Source organism: Myxine glutinosa, chromosome 4 (assembly GCF_964187855.1).
Source record: "Myxine glutinosa chromosome 4, kmMyxGlut1.1, whole genome shotgun sequence".
Lineage (NCBI taxonomy): Eukaryota > Metazoa > Chordata > Myxini > Myxiniformes > Myxinidae > Myxine > Myxine glutinosa.
This window is the reverse complement of record NC_136264.1, coordinates 33,411,779-33,429,987: the sequence shown is the minus strand read 5'-3', so window position 1 is coordinate 33,429,987 and position 18,209 is coordinate 33,411,779.

Below are 18,209 nucleotides of genomic sequence, written 5' to 3'. Positions count from 1 at the left end.
ATCACAAGGGAGGAATCACAAGGGAGGAATCACAAGGGAGGAATCACAAGGGAGGGATCACAAGGGAGGAATCACAAGGGAGGAATCACAAGGGAGGGATCACAAGGGAGGATTCACAAGTGAGGAATCACAAGGGAGGAACCACAAGGGAGGGATCACCAGTGAGGATTCACAAGGGAGGAATCACAAGGGAGGCATCACAAGGGAGGAATCACAAGGGAGGAATCACAAGGGAGGATTCACAAGGGAGGAATCACAAGGGAGGAATCACAAGGGAGGGATCACAAGGGAGGAATCAAAAGGGAGGGATCACAAGGGAGGGATCACAAGGGAGGTATCACAAGGGAGGGATCACAAGGGAGGGATCACAAGGGAGGAATCACAAGGGAGGGATCACAAGGGAAGGATCACAAGGGAGGGATCACAAGGGGGGGATCACAAGGGAGGGATCACAAGGGAGGGATCACAAGGGAGGGATCACAAGGGAGGAATCACAAGGGAGGAATCACAAGGGAGGAATCACAAGGGAGGAATCACAAGGGAGGAATCACAAGGGAGGAATCACAAGGGAGGAATCACAAGGGAGGAATCACAAGGGAGGGATCACAAGGGAGGGATCACAAGGGAGGGATCACAAGGGAGGGATCACAAGGGAGGGATCACAAGGGAGGAATCACAAGGGAGGAATCACAACGGAGGGATCACAAGGGCGGGATCACAAGGGAGGGATCACAAGGGAGGGATCACAAGGGAAGGATCACAAGGGAGGGATCACAAGGGAGGGATCACAAGGGAGGGATCACAAGGGAGGGATCACAAGGGAGGGATCACAAGGGAGGGATCACAAGGAAGGGATCACAAGGGAGGGATCACAAGGGAGGAATCACAAGGGAGGAATCACAAGGGAGGGATCAAAAGGGAGGGATCACAAGGCAGGGATCACAAGGGAAGGATCACAAGGGAGGGATCACAAGGGAGGGATCACAAGGGAGGGATCACAAGGAAGGGATCACAAGGGAGGGATCACAAGGGAGGGATCACAAGGGAAGGATCACAAGGGAGGGATCACAAGGGAGGAATCACAAGGGACGGATCACAAGGGAGGGATCACAAGGGAAGGATCACAAGGGAGGGATCACAAGGGAGGGATCACAAGGGAGGGATCACAAGGGAGGGATCACAAGGGAGGGATCACAAGGGAGGGATCACAAGGAAGGGATCACAAGGGAGGGATCACAAGGGAGGAATCACAAGGGAGGAATCACAAGGGAGGGATCACAAGGGAGGGATCACAAGGGAAGGATCACAAGGGAGGGATCACAAGGGAGGGATCACAAGGGAGGGATCACAAGGGAGGGATCACAAGGGAGGGATCACAAGGGAGGAATCACAAGGGAGGGCTCACAAGGGAGGATTCACAAGGGAGGGATCACAAGGGAGGGATCACAAGGGAGGATTCACAAGGGAGGGATCACAAGGGAGGATTCACAAGGGAGGGACCACAAGGGAGGGATCACAAGGGAGGGATCACAAGGGAGGGATCACAAGGGAGGGATCACAAGGGAGGGATCACAAGGGGGGGATCACAAGGGAGCGATCACAAGGGAGAATCACAAGGGAGGAATCACAAGGGAGGGATCACAAGGGAGGGATCACAAGGGAGGAATCACAAGGGAGGAATCACAAGGGAGGTATCACAAGTGAAGTATCACAAGGGAGGAATCACAAGGGAGGGATCACAAGGGAGGGATCACAAGGGAGGGATCACAAGGGAGGAATCACAAGGCAAGGGAGGGATCACAAGGGAGGGATCACAAGGGAGGGATCACAAGGGAGGGATCACAAGGGAGGGCTCACAAGGGAGGATTCACAAGGGAGGGATCACAAGGGAGGGATCACAAGGGAGGGATCACAAGGGAGGGATCACAAGGGAGGATTCACAAGGGAGGGATCACAAGGGAGGAATCACAAGGGAGGGATCACAAGGGAGGAATCACAAGGGAGGGATCACAAGGGAGGGATCACAAGGAAGGGATCACAAGGGAGAATCACAAGGGAGGGATCACAAGGAGGGACCACAAGGAGGGATTCCTGACAAATCTCACACTCTTACTATGTCTCTCCGAAAACACCGTCTGGACAACCCTCCCATCTTCTTTCTCAACAATCCTCTCCAAGAAGTTCTGTCGCTCAAGCTTTTGGGTCTCGCTGTCTGCCAGGATCTTTCTTGGGAAAACCACATTTCCAAGCTGGCCTCCAAAGCCAGTCGCCGACTGGGCATCCTCCGTCGTGCGAAGTCCTTTCTAGGCACACCTGAGCTCCTCACCACATACAAGACTTTCATCCGCAGCTCAATGGAATACTGTTCTCCCCTATGGGCCGGTGCTCCTGCCTCACACCTAGCTCGTCTTCACGCTGTTGAAACCAAAGCTTTCAGAATCATTGGAATCTCCCGCGATGAAGCTATCTCTGAGGGCCTTTCACTCACTCACCGCAGACAGGTAGGTGGTCTTTCTGCCTTCTACCGATTCCTCTCTGGCCTTGCTCCCCCAGCTCTCTCTGTGCTCTGTCCCCCAAATATTCCTACAGGTCGCACAAGATCTGCCAGCAACCCTCTGATGGTTAAACTGCCGAAATCTCGGCTCTCTGCTCACCTTCACTCTTTCATTCCTCTTTTCTCCCACCTCTGGAACAAACTCCCACACTCTCTTCAATCCTACTCCTCCCTCCAGGTCTTTAAAACAGCTGTTCACCACCATCTCTTGTCTACCCCATCCAAAACCTTGATCTTTTCTACCCCCACTAATTCACCCCAGATCCACCTTGTTCGAAATTCTAACTTCTTTCCTGGAAGTCCCGGCAGTGTCCATATGTTTTATACCTCTCCCACCCCACCCCCCATTCCCATGCCTCCCCCCCCCCTCCCCCAAAGCCTTCTCCCTCCCACAGATCTCTCGATGTCCCTCCTCTCAATTGTTGTGTTTGTGTCCTTCCCACTCTCTCTCCATCTTGTCTACCCGCTCCCCATGTTATATGTTTTATGTGTCGGTTTGTCTTTCTGTGTGATTAATGTTCGCTCTTTCACGAGCCTCGATCTGCATACATATTTATAAAAAATAAAAATAAAAAAATAAAAAGGGGGGGGGGGGGACGGGACGGCGTGAGACCAGGACAACATCAGTTTGGTAAAGTCAGAGGCAGATTAAGATATTTTTGGGGCCCAAAATATCCTCCATAAACACGAATACATGAAAATGCATTAATACATAAACTCCATTCAATGTTTCAACGAGTTAACAAGCGTTATGCCTATGTCCCCCGTCGTTGAAGCGATGTGAGTTGACAAAGTGGAAGACGCATGGCGGCCATCTTGGATTTTGACGTGGCGACCCAATTTTCAATAGCGTTCTCCCTTATGCCTAGATACACCCACACACCAGATTAGAAGTTGGTACTTCGTTTATTTTTCAAGATATTCAGCTCACAAGGTTCAGACGTACATGGCGGCGGCCATCTTGGATTTTGACGTGGCGACCCAATTTTCAATAGGGTTCTTCCATATGCCTAGTTGCACCCACATACCAAATTAGAATTCAGTCCTACGCTTACGCACGCACGTCCGCACACACGGACGCACGCACGCACACACGGACAGAGAGGAAAACCATAGTCCCCCTTTCGCTCTGCGGTGCGACGGGGGACAATAAAGGATGCACTCGGACTCGGACTACCTGAGTAGTATAATATGGAACACACTCCAGCGCACTTTCATTGGTGTGTTCAGTTACCAAGTTTTTTTTTGTATACAAAGACGAGGCTCATGGAAGAGATTGAAGTTTCTTGTAGAGTGCTCATCAAGTGGCTTAAGCACTCAAGCAAGCACTCTGGTGGTAGGGAACGGCTGGCTTGGTAAGAGATAGCAATATGATTGGTAACTGAACACACCCTCGGTGTGCGAAACAGACCGAGGACCCTTTTCCGATTCTGCCGCTTGTGTAATGGGAAAGTGAATTAGGGGGATCTCAACCCTTTTCGCTTTTTGGTACCTGCGCAACCAGACGTGGATGGAGGTTATGTTTTCACCCCTGTCTGATTGTGAACAGGATTTCTCAAGAAGTTGTGGATGTATTCGGACAAAATTTGGTGGATGAGTTGGGTGTTTTGAACAGGATATGTCAAGAAGTTGTGGATGTATTCGGACAAAATTTGGTGGATGAGTTGGGTGTTTTGAACAGGATATGTCAAGAAGTTGTGGATGTATTCGGACAAAATTTGGTGGATGAGTTGGGTGTTTTGAACAGGATATATCAAGAATTTGTGGAGGGATTCAGTCAAAATTTGGTGGATGAGTTGGGTGTTTTGAACAGGATATGTCAAGAAGTTGTGGAGGGATTCAGATAAAATTTGGTGGGTGAGTTGGGTTTTTTGGAACAGGATTTCTCAAGAAGTTGTGCACGGACTTGGACAAAATTTGGTGGATGAGTTGGGTGTTTTGAACAGGATTTCTCAAGAAGTTGTGGATTTATTCGGACAAAATTTGGTGGATGAGTTATTTCTTTGGAACAGGATATCTGAAGAAGTTGTGGACGGATTCGGACAAAATTTGGTGGATGCGTTGGGTGTTTTGAACAGGATATCTCAATAAGTTGTGGAGGGATTCAGACAAAATTTGGTGGATAACGGGTTTTTTGGAACAGGATATCCCAAGAAGTTGTCGATGTATTCGGACAAAATTTTGTGGGTGATTTGTTTTTTGAACAGGATATCTCAAGAAGTTGTGGAGGGATTCAGACAAAATATGGTGGATGAGTTGGATTTTTTGGAACAGGATATCTCAAGAAGTTGTGGTTGTATTCGGACAAAATTTGGTGGATGAGTTGGGTATTTTGAACATGATATCTCAATAAGTTGTGGATGTATTCAGACAAACTTTGGTGGATGAGTTGGGTTTTTTAGAACAGGATATATCAAGAATTTGTAGATGTATTTAGACAAAATTTGGTGGATGGGTTGGTTGTTTTCAACAGGATATATCAAGAATTTGAGGATGTATTTAGACAAAATTTGGTGGATCAGTTGGGTGTTTTCAACAGGATTTCCCAAGAAGTTATGGATGTATTCAGACAAAAATTTGGTGGATGAGTTGTTTGTGTGACGAGAACTAAATTATTAGATTTTGGTGGAGATTTGAATCCGGATCAGAGAATTTAAGTGATTTTCACGATCGAGAGATAGAGCCAAAAACGATATACAATATATATATACAATATCTATTTATATATATATATATAAGTTCAAAACACACCTGGTCACAAGTGTGCCACACTGACCGGGTCCTCAGCGTCATCCCGTTTCGGCCCTTCAACCCGGATACGGTCAGCTAAGGTGGGCCAGCAGGGGCATATACACATCCACATGCAGCAACTACACCTGGATGCGTACATACCCCCACCCCCAGCCAGTGCGAATGCAGACGACAATAACAAAATCGCCTCCACATCCAGAATCCACAGCACCAAACAAACATGGTGGAACACTCAAACACCCACCTTAAAACTTCCCTTTCTCCCATACCTGGCCATTTCACTCTCCTCCTCACATCCTTTCCCTGCTGAAGTACAACCCCAGGACATACAACACTGTGGCTTGCTACCTGGCTGTTTCTCCTGGCCGTCTTACATGTCCCCTTTTCAAAGGCACTAATGCATGTGGATGTGTATGTGCCCCTGCTGGCCCACCTTAGCTGACCGTATCGAAGTTGAAGGGCCGAAACGGGATGACGCTGAGGACCTCGACTGAGGACCCGGTCAGTGCGGCACACTTGTGACCAGGTGCGTTTTGAACTTGTGTGTGTGTGTGTGTGTGTGTAATATATATATATATATATATATATATATATATATATATATATATATATATATATATATATATATATATATATATATAAAGTCACGTGAAAAAGTAAGTACACCCCATGTAAAGTTTTGACTTTTTCAACATATTTCAACATACAGCTATTTGATCTTCATTTCAACAATATTGATAGATAAAGGTGATATAATATAACAAATATCATGAAACATTTACATTTTGTCGTCCATTGTATAATTTAAATAAACATAAATGCAAATTTCGCACGTGGAAAAAGTAAGTACACCCTTACATTTATCACTACTTCAAATACCTAAAATTAGAATCAGGTGCACCAGCTCAGGTGCAAATGATTAGAACATCGTTAGAGAGGATCTTGGTGGAACCTGTCTTATTTAAACCTCAGACATTTAGTTCGGTTTGCTCTTTGTTGTTGAAGTGTGCGGTGTCACCATGCCTAGATCAAAAGAGCTCTCTGAGGCCTTCAGAAAGAAGGTTATAGATGCCTACGAGTCTGGGAAGGGATTTTAAAAGATCTCCAAACAATTTGAAATCAATCATTCGACTGTCCGGAAGATCATCGACAAGTGGAGAAGATTCCAAACAACTGCCAACTTGCTCAGGCCAGGCCACCCCAGCAAGTTCAGCCCAAGTGCAGACCGCAAGATGCTGAAAGACGTCTCTAAGAACCCCAGAATGTCATCACGGGACCTACAGGTAGCTCTTGCCACTGTTGATGTCAAAGTGCACGAGTCTACCATTAGAAAGAGGCTGCACAAATTTGATGTACATGGGAGGTGTGCCAGGAGGAAACCTTTGCTGTCCAGAAAGAACATCAGGGCATGACTAAAGTTTGCCAATGAACACCTCGGCAAAGACCATCACTTCTGGAACAATGTGCTCTGGACAGATGAGTCAAAGGTAGAGCTATTTGGTCACAGTACCAGAAGACATGTTTGGCGAAAACCAAAGGCAGCATTTGACCACAAGAACCTGATACCCACTGTAAAGCATGGTGGTGGAAATATTATGGTTTGGGGCAGCTTTGCTGCATCAGGGCTTGGGCAGCTTACCATCATAGAATCCACTATGAATTCTTCATTGTACCAGAGGGTGCTTGAGGATAATGTGTGGCCATCTGTCGCAAAGCTGAAGCTCAACCGAAGGTGGACCTTGCAACATGACAATTTTTTTTTTTTTTTTTTTTTTGTATACTGAATCGAGGCTCGTGAAAGAGCTAACATTTATTTCACAAACAAATCAACCAGACAAACAAAATATACAAAAAGAGGCAGCGGAAGACAAGATGGGGAGAGAAGGGGAAGCACACAACCACAACATTTGAAAGCAGGGAGAAGGGAGAAGGAATGACCCTATACATACCAGGAAATCCACCAAGGAATGGCTCAAAAGAAAGAAATGGAGGATTCTGGAATGGCCAAGTCAAAGCCCGGATCTAAATCCCATCGAGATGTTGTGGGGGGATTTGAAACAAGCTGTGCATGCAAGAAACCCCTCAAACATCGCACAGCTGAAAGAATTCTGCATGGAGGAGTGGGCAAAAATTTCTCCCAGTCTGTCAGAGACTGGTAGACAGTCATAAGAAACGCCTACTTGAGGTTGTTTCTGCCAAAGGGGGCAATACAACCTATTAGAGCCAAGGGTGTACTTACTTTTTCCACATGTGAAATTTGCATTTATGTTTATTTAAATTATACAATGGACTACAAAATGTAAATGTTTCATGATATTTGTTATATTATATCACCTTTATCTATCAATATTGTTGAAATGAAGATCAAATAGCTGTATGTTGAAATATGTTGAAAAAGTCAAAACTTTACATGGGGTGTACTTACTTTTTCACATGACTGCATCCTTCTAAATCAGAAAATAAAAAGAAATGGCATTGACAAAATTATTGACACCATGGACTTAATATTTGGTAGCACTTTATCCTTATATTTATCTAACTTTCTCTTAGCCCCTTACCTGGTGTGGCTGTATACCTTGTCTGGGGCGATATCCATAAAAAATAAAAAGCACAGCCTTTGGACAAGGTAAATGCTGTCATGTGCTTCCTATAGCCATGGATGAGCTTCCTACACCTCTCTACTGGCAGTCTGACCCACTCTTCTTGTGCAAACTGCTCCCGTTCTCCCAGATTTGCAGGGTACCTTCTCCCAACTGCTGTTTTCAGATCTCCCCACAGGTGTTCAATGGGAATTTAAATCTGGACTCATTCCTGACCACTTCAGAACAGTCCAGCGTTTTGTCGTGAACCATTCCTGGGTGTTTTTTTAAGTGTGTTTGGGGTCATTGTCCTGCTGCCAGACCCATGACCTTCGACAGAGACCCAGCTTTCTGACACCGAGTTGAACATTGCGCTCCAAAATGCCTTGGTGATCTCCTGATTTCATAATGCCATGCACACATTCAAAGCACCCAGTGCCAGAGGCAGCACAGCAACCCCAAACCATCACTGAACGTCCTCCATGTTTGACTGTATGGAAGGTGTTCTTTTCTTTGAAGGCTTCATTTTATTTTCTGTAAACATGAGATGATATAATATAATATAACATATAATGATATAATAGAACAAAAAGCTCTAATTTGGTTTCATTTGTCCACAGAATATTCTCCCAGAAGGATTTTGGCTTGTTCAGGTGTGTTTTGACAAACTCCAGTCCGGCTTTCTTATGCATGTCTCGGTCTTGGTCTGTCTCTGTGTGGTCTGTCTTTTGGTCTTTCTTTTTTTTTCTCTCTCTCTCTCTTTTTCTTTTTTTCTTTTTCTCTCTCTCTCTCTCTCTCTCTCTCTCTCTCTCTCTCTCTCTCTCTCTCTCTCTCTCTCTCTCTCTCTCTCTCTCTCAGCAAGGCTCAAGCTTGAATTTGGCTGTGTCCAAACGGCAAACGACCTTGCTAATTTTGTTGCGACCTGGTGTGTTGGAGGGATTTGTGAGGTCCAAGAAAACAAATTGTTAATTTCTGTGTAATACAGTGCGGGTGTCTCTTATCGTGTGTTGTTTTTTTTCTGGTATTTGCACCTTTTCTGTTGCTGGGTTTGCAGTGCACCGATTGTTTTTTCCGTCCGGGATTGCTATGATTTTACTGATTGCCCTGATTGAATTGCTTTTGGTGGTACTCTTGTTTTATACTTTTATAATAAAAAGAGCTTAAAAGTCAAAAAAAAAGAAAAAAAAAAGTCTCTCTCTGCCTGCTCTCGCTCTCTCTCTCGCACGCCCCCTTCTGGATGGTTGTGAGTCGTGCGTGGGTGTGGTAATCATGGCGGCTGTGGGTGTTGAGCTGTGAGTACGGTGCTGTGTTGGTGGTCTTTCCTATCCTCCTTTCACTCCATTTGTGTCCTTGTACGAGTTTGTGAAGTTTCTCCGTGTTTCCCTTCTGCTCTTGAGACAAGAGAGGGAGAGAGAGACAGCACGGTAACGGTTAGCCACCTGTATTAATTTATAACGTGGGTTGGTTATATCGTGCCGATTATTTATTTATTTATTTACTTATTTAACTAATTTTGATTTGTTTGGTTAGTTTATTGCATTGTTACTGTTTAGTTTGTTTAGTTTATTGCCGATAAATGGCTAATAGGAATAGTCAAAGGACTGCTGATCGTGTTAGTGATGAGGTGTTATCGCGTAAGCACGGGCTGTGCCTTGTTCCGCCGGAAGACGTGCAAATGGACGATGTTCTACTTGCAATCGGGGATTTGATCGGGGTAAATAACATTCGTGCTGCGTCTCGAATGAACCACAAAGTGGTGGTTTTCGTGTCACAAGTTAGCCTTGCAGACATCGTGGTGCAAAACGGGTTAACGTTGGGGAACGACCAATTTGTTCCGGTATCGTCCATGGACACGCCGGCGGTTAAAGTTATTTTAAGTAACGTTCCGCCCTTTCTGAGGAATGAAGAAATCCTACGAAAATTAGGGGAGCATGGGACTGTCGTCTCACGAATTATCACGGTCCCCCTGCGAACCAGGAACGGAAGGCTGAAGCATGTAGAGTCGTTTAGACGTTTTTGTTTCGTCGTACTAAAGGATGAGGCAAAACAGCTGAACATATCTATAAATTTTAAAATAGGAGATCATGATTACCGGATCTTTGCAGCTACTGAGACCTTGATTTGCTATACATGTGGGGCATACGGACACACTCGGCAGTATTGTCCTGATGTGAGGAAGAGTTATGCCACAGCAGCTGGGGCAGCCCCCCCCCCCCACCCCACCCCCCCACCTGTAAATGACTTGAACGACCCTGTAGATGAGCCAGGTGTCGAAAAAAGGTCAACACCGGAATACGAGGGTGCGGGTGACAATGGTGCTGATGGAGAAGCCCATACGGTAGTGGAGCAACCATATGTGGAGGAGAGGCTGCAACCTCAAGAACAAAGGGACTTCGAGGAGGTGAAGCTGATGGAGACCGAGTCGAGGAGAAACTTGAAACGCTCTCTTGCGAGCGATGAGAATGGAGGAAAAGGAAACAAAATGGTCCTCGTGCAGGAAGATGGTAATACAGACCAACCTGATGACCATGAGCAAAATGGTAATGCAATAGGTAGAGATGCGAATCTGCCCATTTCACAGGATGAAGAGAATCGAAGCATTACCGAGCGTGTCACCGTGTGTGATGGTGGACACCCTGCACCATGCGACGAGCAGTTAAGGACCCCCATCTCAACGGAAGATGATGAGAAAGAGATTGATAAGTCGGTGGCAGACAACGATGGGGTAGTTGGTGCCATGCAGACGCAACAAAAATACCATGGTGACAATGACACAGATGAGGTGCCAGTACCTGACACACCACTGGGTGAGAGTGGGGTCGAGGCTGATGAGGAAGGATGCAGTCTTGCTGCCCTGAGTGAGTCTCAGAAGGAGCAGGTGAGGCAAGCAGAGGTGACAAAAGGGAAGGTCATTGATTTCTTAAACGTAACGTTTAGACAACGTCACGTTGTAATTAGAGATCACTTCCCTGATGTCCAAGCTTTCATTAAGGTTTCGAAACCTCTTTTACAGAAAAATGACCCCATGCTCTCAGAGCCTCAATTTCAACGTCTTCGTAAAGCAGTAACAAAGGCGAACAAAGAATTGCAGGCAGACGGTGAGCTACCACCTTAGAATGACAACGCGAGAAATACATATTGCCTCCCTGAACATCAATGGGGGATGTGCCCCCTTACGGAAAATTCAAGCAATCCAGGCAATGGAGAGGGTAAAAGCAGATGTCATTCTATTGCAAGAGACCCATGCCACAAACAATTTGGCAGCTGAATGGTGTAAACTTTTTAAAGGCCAATGGTGGCTGAGTGGGGTTTCCACACCCAAGGCTGGTGTTGCCATCGCCTTAAGTCCCAGGCTTCCCACTCAGAGTGTTAATTATTTATAGGGAGGTCTATAAGGCTCATTTGATAGCGGTGGAGTTCGACTGCAATACACAAAAGCTTATTATAGTAAATGTGTATGCACCAAGTGAACCTATAGAAAGAAGAACATTCTTTTCCACACTGCGGGACTTTGTAGAGGGACTGGATCCAGCTGCTCTCACCTGTATCGCAGGGGACTTTAACTGTACAATTGATCCTTCAGTTGACAGGAATGGACATGAACCCCACGGCGCTTCTGCAAAGGTGTTAGCGAGCCTCATCAAGAACTATTGCTTTGAGGATGTGTGGAGGTTGCAGCATCCAACTTCACGGGCCTACACATGGTGCAGATGTCATGATGGCGTCATATCATGGGCAAGGCTGGACAGGATCTATATCAATAAGCCAATGCTGAATGTGGTGTCCACTACCCAAATACTCCCAACAGGGTTTTCAGATCATAATTTAGTGGCAATGTCCTTTAAATTACCCCTGACATCAGGAGGTAGCGCATACTGGTCACTCAATATTCGGTTGTTAAGTGATAAGAAATTTAAAGATGCCTTCCGAACCGTGTGGGGGAAAATCCGGTCATCTAAGCTTGAGCATGCCAACCTTCGCATATGGTGGGACCTTGCAAAGTGTCAAGTTAAAACGTTTTGTCAACAGTATAGTCTGTTTACTACTAAAATGCAAAGTCTCTCAATTGACTCATTAAAGGCCGAAATTGCAGAATTGGAACAGAATCGTAATGGGGCTGGGAAAGATTTTGGATATGATCAGTTGCTATGGACAAAAAGGTCATTACTGACCGAAATGGTGAGGCAGCGGGCAATGGGTACCTTGGTGCGTATGAGGATGAGTTACTTGACTTTGGATATGCCAAATAAGGACTTCTTTAGCTTGGAGAATTCGGTGAAAAACTCGCAGCAAATTCATAAGCTGTGTACTGCTAATGGGTCAACGGTTACCTCCCAACTGGAGATTAAAGCGGCCTTGAAAGCATTTTACTCTGACCTGTATTCTGCCCAGAGCATCAACAGTGAGGCGATACAGGAGCTGATTGCTGGGCTCCCAGAAGTCGAGGAGGACAAGCAGCACACACTGGAATCGTCAATTTCACCTGATGAACTTGAAGCAGCCATGCGAGGCTTGAAAGATGGTAAAGCCTCGGGGATTGACGGGCTGCCTGGAGAGTTTTATAAGACATTTTGGAATCTTGTGGGACCCGATCTGCTTGAAGTCCTTGACGAAAGCCTTCGTGCTGGAGAACTTCCTCTGTCCTGTAGAAGGGCGGTCGTATGCCTTTTGCCGAAGCCTGGGAACACTCAACTCATTGAGAACTGGCGACCTGTTTCCTTACTGTGTACTGACTACAAAATCTTGTCTAAAGTATTAGCGAATCGGCTGAAAGAGGTGATCAGCTCTGTCATACAGCCGGATCAAACCTACTGTGTTCCTGGACGGTCCATGCATGATAACCTGTTTCTGGTAAGAGATATTATTTCCTGTAAAAAGTATGTGCCTGCCAGTTTTGGGTTATTGTTTCTGGATCAAACAAAGGCTTTTGATCGTGTTGATCATGCATACTTGTTTTCGGTTCTTAAGGGGATGGGTTTTGGTGAAACCTTCACAGCATATGTTAAACTGTTATATACAAACACTTTCTGTATGTTGAAAGTAAATAATAACTTATGCTCCCCCTTTCCCTTTCGACGGGGTATCCGCCAAGGCTGTCCTCTCTCGGGACTGTTGTACACAATTGCCCTTGAACCACTTTTGGCATCCTTCAGGAAACGATTGCCTCAGGATATGGGGGTAGAGGGGTTAAAATTTGTCGTAACAGCTTATGCTGATGATGTTTGTGTTTTACTTAAAGGCCCGGGCAGTGTAGCTGCAGTACAGCAGTGCTTAAAAGACTTCTCTGCAGCCTCTTCTGGTGAAGTAAACTGGAGTAAAAGTGTAGCCTTGTGGTGTAGTTCAGGTAACCCCTCAGTCATATCACCACCATCACTCCCACAAAATCTGGTATGGAAAACAGACGGGGTCAAATATCTTGGAGTTTATCTTGGAAACCATGAAATGGAAATGAGGAATTGGGAAGGAGGTGTGGAACAAATCACATATCGTTTAAAATCATGGAAAGGACTACTGCGGTCTCTTTCATACAGAGGCCGCGCTCTTGTTATCAACAACCTGATTGCAGCGAGATTGTGGCATAAAGTCATTACCCTGCAGCCACCCAAGGAGCTGATCCCTGCCATCCAGAGGAAGTTGATAGACTTTTTTTGGAGCGGCTACCACTGGCTGCGGCCCAGTATACTGTACCACCCTCGGAAGGAGGGGGGCCAAGGAGTCATTGATGTCTCTGGGCGGCTTATGGCCTTTCGCCTGCAGTCTGTGCAGAGACTACTGTATGCGGAGGAGCTGCCCTGGCGCCCATTTGCACATTTTCTATTACAACAGGCTGGTGGAATGAACTATGATCGGCACCTTCTCTTGGTGGACCTTGATTGTGTCAGCAGTGCTTCACTTCCCGCTTTTTATCGGAGTTTGCTGGATGCATGGAAAGGCCTTGAGGTTAAACGTTGTCTTGAGGCATATAATTGTCGTAATTTCCTCCAAGAGCCTCTGTTCTATAACAGCTTTTTCCCATGTATTCCTCGTAGCCATGCTTTAATTCAAAAATTCATTAAAGGAGGCGTAAGCAAAGTGAGTGATCTAAGGGATGCATCTGGAACCAAGTGGAGGTCTGCTGGGGTGGTGGCGACAGGTGTTTGTGTAGCATCTGTTCGAGTTGTTCAACAAATCAAACAGGTAGTCGTAAAAAAATTCAGGCAGCTAAACATTGGCTGGGAAGGTGCCGGAATTGTCGAAGATCTTCGACTATCTTTCCCCGAAATCAAGGTGCTGCCCTCTGTCCAGTCCAATGATGATGGGTTTCCCTCCCCCTTTCACTTGGTAACTAAGGCTGGTGTCCTTAAACTCGTGAGGGGGAAAGAAGTCTCATCCCTGTCTGGAGCGATGCGTGTGGCCTTGTGGTCAGAACGGTTAGGGCCGGGGTTTCCCTCTACTCCACTGTGGCATAATATGTTTGTTCCACCCATCTATGGGTTCTTAGCGGATATCCAATGGAGGCTAACACATTGGGCTCTCCCCTCAAACACTTTTATCCACCATCTTAATGCCTCGGTGCCTGTAAATTGTCCCTTCTGCGAACAGGAGGAGGATCTTTTTCATGCATATGTCCAGTGCAGGAGGTTAGCACCTCTACTTTCTGTGATTGCACACCTTTCTTATAAATTATCCTTCACCTTTACCTTGCATATGTTTATTTTTGGTGTACCCTTTACCTCCTCTTGTAAAAATGCTGGTGCCTTGATGAATTTCCTGATTGCCATTGCAAAATATGCAATTTATAAGTCAAGGAAAATTAAGACTGATAAATGTTATGGTGATGACGTCATTCCAATATTTAAAGGGCTGGTGTCAGCAAGATTAAGGCTGGAATTTGATCACCATATGAGTAACGGGAATATTGATTTTTTTGAATGGAAATGGTGCACTCACGAGGCCTTGTGTGTGGTTCAGGACTCGAAACTCGTCATGATGTTTTAAGAATTGCATCAAGAGTGTGATGCTTCGGTGTTGTTGTACCTTTTTTTTCTCTGCCCCTGCTTGTCAATACCCTTGCGGTATAGGTTGACATCCTAGTGCATTTTGTGGAAATAAATGGTATCCATTCTCATTCTCTCTCTCTCTCTCTCTCTCTCTCTCTCTCTCTCCGAATGAAAATGTCAAACTCTTTGAGTGCAAATGGTGTAATAATGAAGCATTATGTGTTGTAAATGAATCGGATTTGTACTTTTTTCGTTTTAACATTAAGAACTGTTGTTTTTATTTTTATTTTTCTCTCCTGTAAAAATGTAACTTGACCTGGTGTATTTTTTTTTGTGTGAAATAAATGGTGTTGCAAATTCAATTCTCTCTCTCTCTCTCTCTCTCTCTGGGTCCTCCTGGAACCCCCTTTCATTGAGTTGGCGCCAGATTGTGCAAGTTGAAACTGTCGTACCTTGTGTATGAAGGTCAGCTTGAATCTGTTTGGCAGTTGATCGAGGCGCTTTCTTCACCATTCGAACAATCCTTCACTGCAATCTTCGATCAAGTTTTCTCTTGCGGCCACGTCCAGGGAGGTTGGCTGCAGTGCCATGGGCCTTAAACTTCCTGATAGCATTGCGCATGGTGGACACAGAAACATCAAGGTCTCTGGAGATGGACTTATAGACTTGAGATTGCCAATGCTGGGTTACAATCTTGTGTCTGACCTCCTCAGACAATTCTTTGGTTTTCTTTCTTTACTCCATGCTCATTGCGGTACATAAAGTGATACAAAACAGCAGAATGACTCCTTTTCTCTATTCAAACTGGATGAATGAGTGATTTTTTTTCTAGCAGGCACCTGCAACTCACCAAAGGTGAGTTCAATTCCAAAGTAAAGGAGAATCACTTGCTTGAAATATAATTTCTAACAATTTCTAAAAGATGCCAATAATATTGTCCGGGCCATTTTAGGATTTATGTGTGGAATAAGCTAAGATTTAGTAATTTTTTCAGCTTTTTTTTGTTTTGTTCCACTGCAAACCAACGAAATACAAATATGGATACCAAAAGATTTTTTAATTTCAACAATTTTCTGGAAGAAATGGTGCATTATTTGAAAAAAGTGCAAGGGTCATGACTTAGGATTCACAATAACACCAGCAACAGGACCAAGATTATATCACCTAATTGTACCAGAACATCATTGCTCTGAATATAGACTCACCTGCTCCTTCAGAGACCATGTAAATCCATGAGCAATGAAGATAGAGAGAAAATTTAGGGTTTTCAACTTGCCTCACGAGGGTCAAACGCAGTCGTATATCTGACGAGCAGCCAGATAGTCATATGTCTGACGATAACCAACTATCTGACAAGACCAAAAACAGAAACTGCACCACAATAATGTTTCCAGTCATCAGTGCAAGAGCGGCCAACTGTGGTTCAAGGAATGCAGTGCGACAAACAGTTCCCCAAATTACAGTTTTAAAAAATCTTTCTTTACTCGAGAATATTGTTGTGGTTTTAGAACCCACACTTGTAAATATGACATTATTAAATGGTTAAAGGTAGCACCCCTAGTTAGGCCACAAGCAACACGTAGGCCACCATAGGACTTCAGTTATTTCATTAGTATGTGCTTTAGATAAGGCCGTGTTTCCAATAGTTGAATCTGCGTTGCGTCAATTAAATAAGAGTAGGTCCCCAATTCGTTCATTTTACAACCTCCCTCTCCAAGCAACGCCATTACGCGCCCCTACAGTCGGTGCCTCATGGCTCTCCCAATTTGTTACGCCTTTGTTAGCAGCGTTCGCTGCCTTAGCGCTCGCTCAAGCCGCCATAAGCCACGAGGTAAGGCCCGAGAAAGGAGGCGGAGCGCCATGAAGAAGGTGTGGCCACGTCATCCAGCCGTCAAAGGCGGAGCCGGTAAGCGCTCAGCAGCCAACCAGGGCTGAAGTAACATCACCGACAGGCGTGGCTTTTTGGCTCGCGGAGTGATCGTGCAGAGAGGTATAAAAGGCAAGCGCAAAGCCCTTTCACAGGACGGCGCGGGGGACATGCCAGTGAGCGCTTTTACTGAGAGAACTGACGGCGGCAGCATGCATTACAAGAGGACTTGGTGGAGGCGCACTCGTTAAAGAGGACTGATGGGAGAGAGCACATTGAGAAGCACCTTTATAAAGAGATTTACGGCGCGCTGATTAAGAGGACTTTGGAGAGGGGGCGTTTGGCACGAGTGTGCATCTATTACGTACGCCGTAGGACACCAGCTTCCCCCCGCTATGTAAATGTCCGGTCGCGTTCAACCATACGCGGAGCTGCCTGCCAGGTTTCGCCCGCTGGACCAGAGCCTGGACCCCATCGCCGGACCCTCTACCTGGACCATCTACAATCCCCGTGTGAGTGTGTACGTTTGTCTGGGGTATTAAGGATAAGACTGTTTTAAGACTGCCCTGTGTTCTGCTTCTTCCTCTTCCTATCTTGTACATCCCTTTCATTTCCTCTTCTTCTTGTAAATTGTAATAAACCCATCTTTGTTCTTCCTACCTTTTGGTTTCATCTTGTCCGATCGCATCTGTCCTTTCTTGCATTGGGTAAACGTGGCACGATAGGAACCGCTATAATCGGGTTTAGTCCTATTGTTAATGGCTCGGATCGCGGATTGCTATCCGCTCGGCACTTTTCCATCATATCCGTGGTTCGAGCGGGAGTTATGTCCCTGCTTCGCGGTCGGTGTTCGTAATTAGGTATTTGGGACTAAACTGACCAATAACCCTACCTAATACCGACCGGAATGAACGTTATAACCCCCAGGACTCGGGTCGGCCAGATAAAAAGACAAGGGGATTAACCCCCCCTTGAAAAGGGGAGCGCCGACGTCCGAGATCCACAACAATATAATGCCTCCAAAACTATATCACTTGCCGGGGGTTAAAGCTTCAGTCTCACGTTTCAATCCTAGTGGTTTCGATCTGGGTAACTTGCATCCGGGTGAACTGAAGGGCAAACCAGGTGCTCCCACTTCAAACTGGTCTCTGCAGGACATTATAACTTTCAATGCTCTCAGCATCACTGGTTTCTCCCACAAAGCAGCATAAGCACATGGCCTCGTGTTTAATACATAGAATGGCTCCCTGGAATATCAGAAACAGTAGATTGGTTTAAATTTGAGTTAGATAGGTACCTAGAAGCATTGGGGATAGAGGTTAAAGGACACTTGCAAGAATGGGAGGTGGCTGAGGTATGGATCAGTTATTGGATTGCTGTCATTATTGCAATGTTTCTGAGAGGATCTCCACCAAATGTGAGCATGCTGTTAGAATTTGTTAACTCCTCACCCAACAACAGTCTTGGCCACCCCAAAT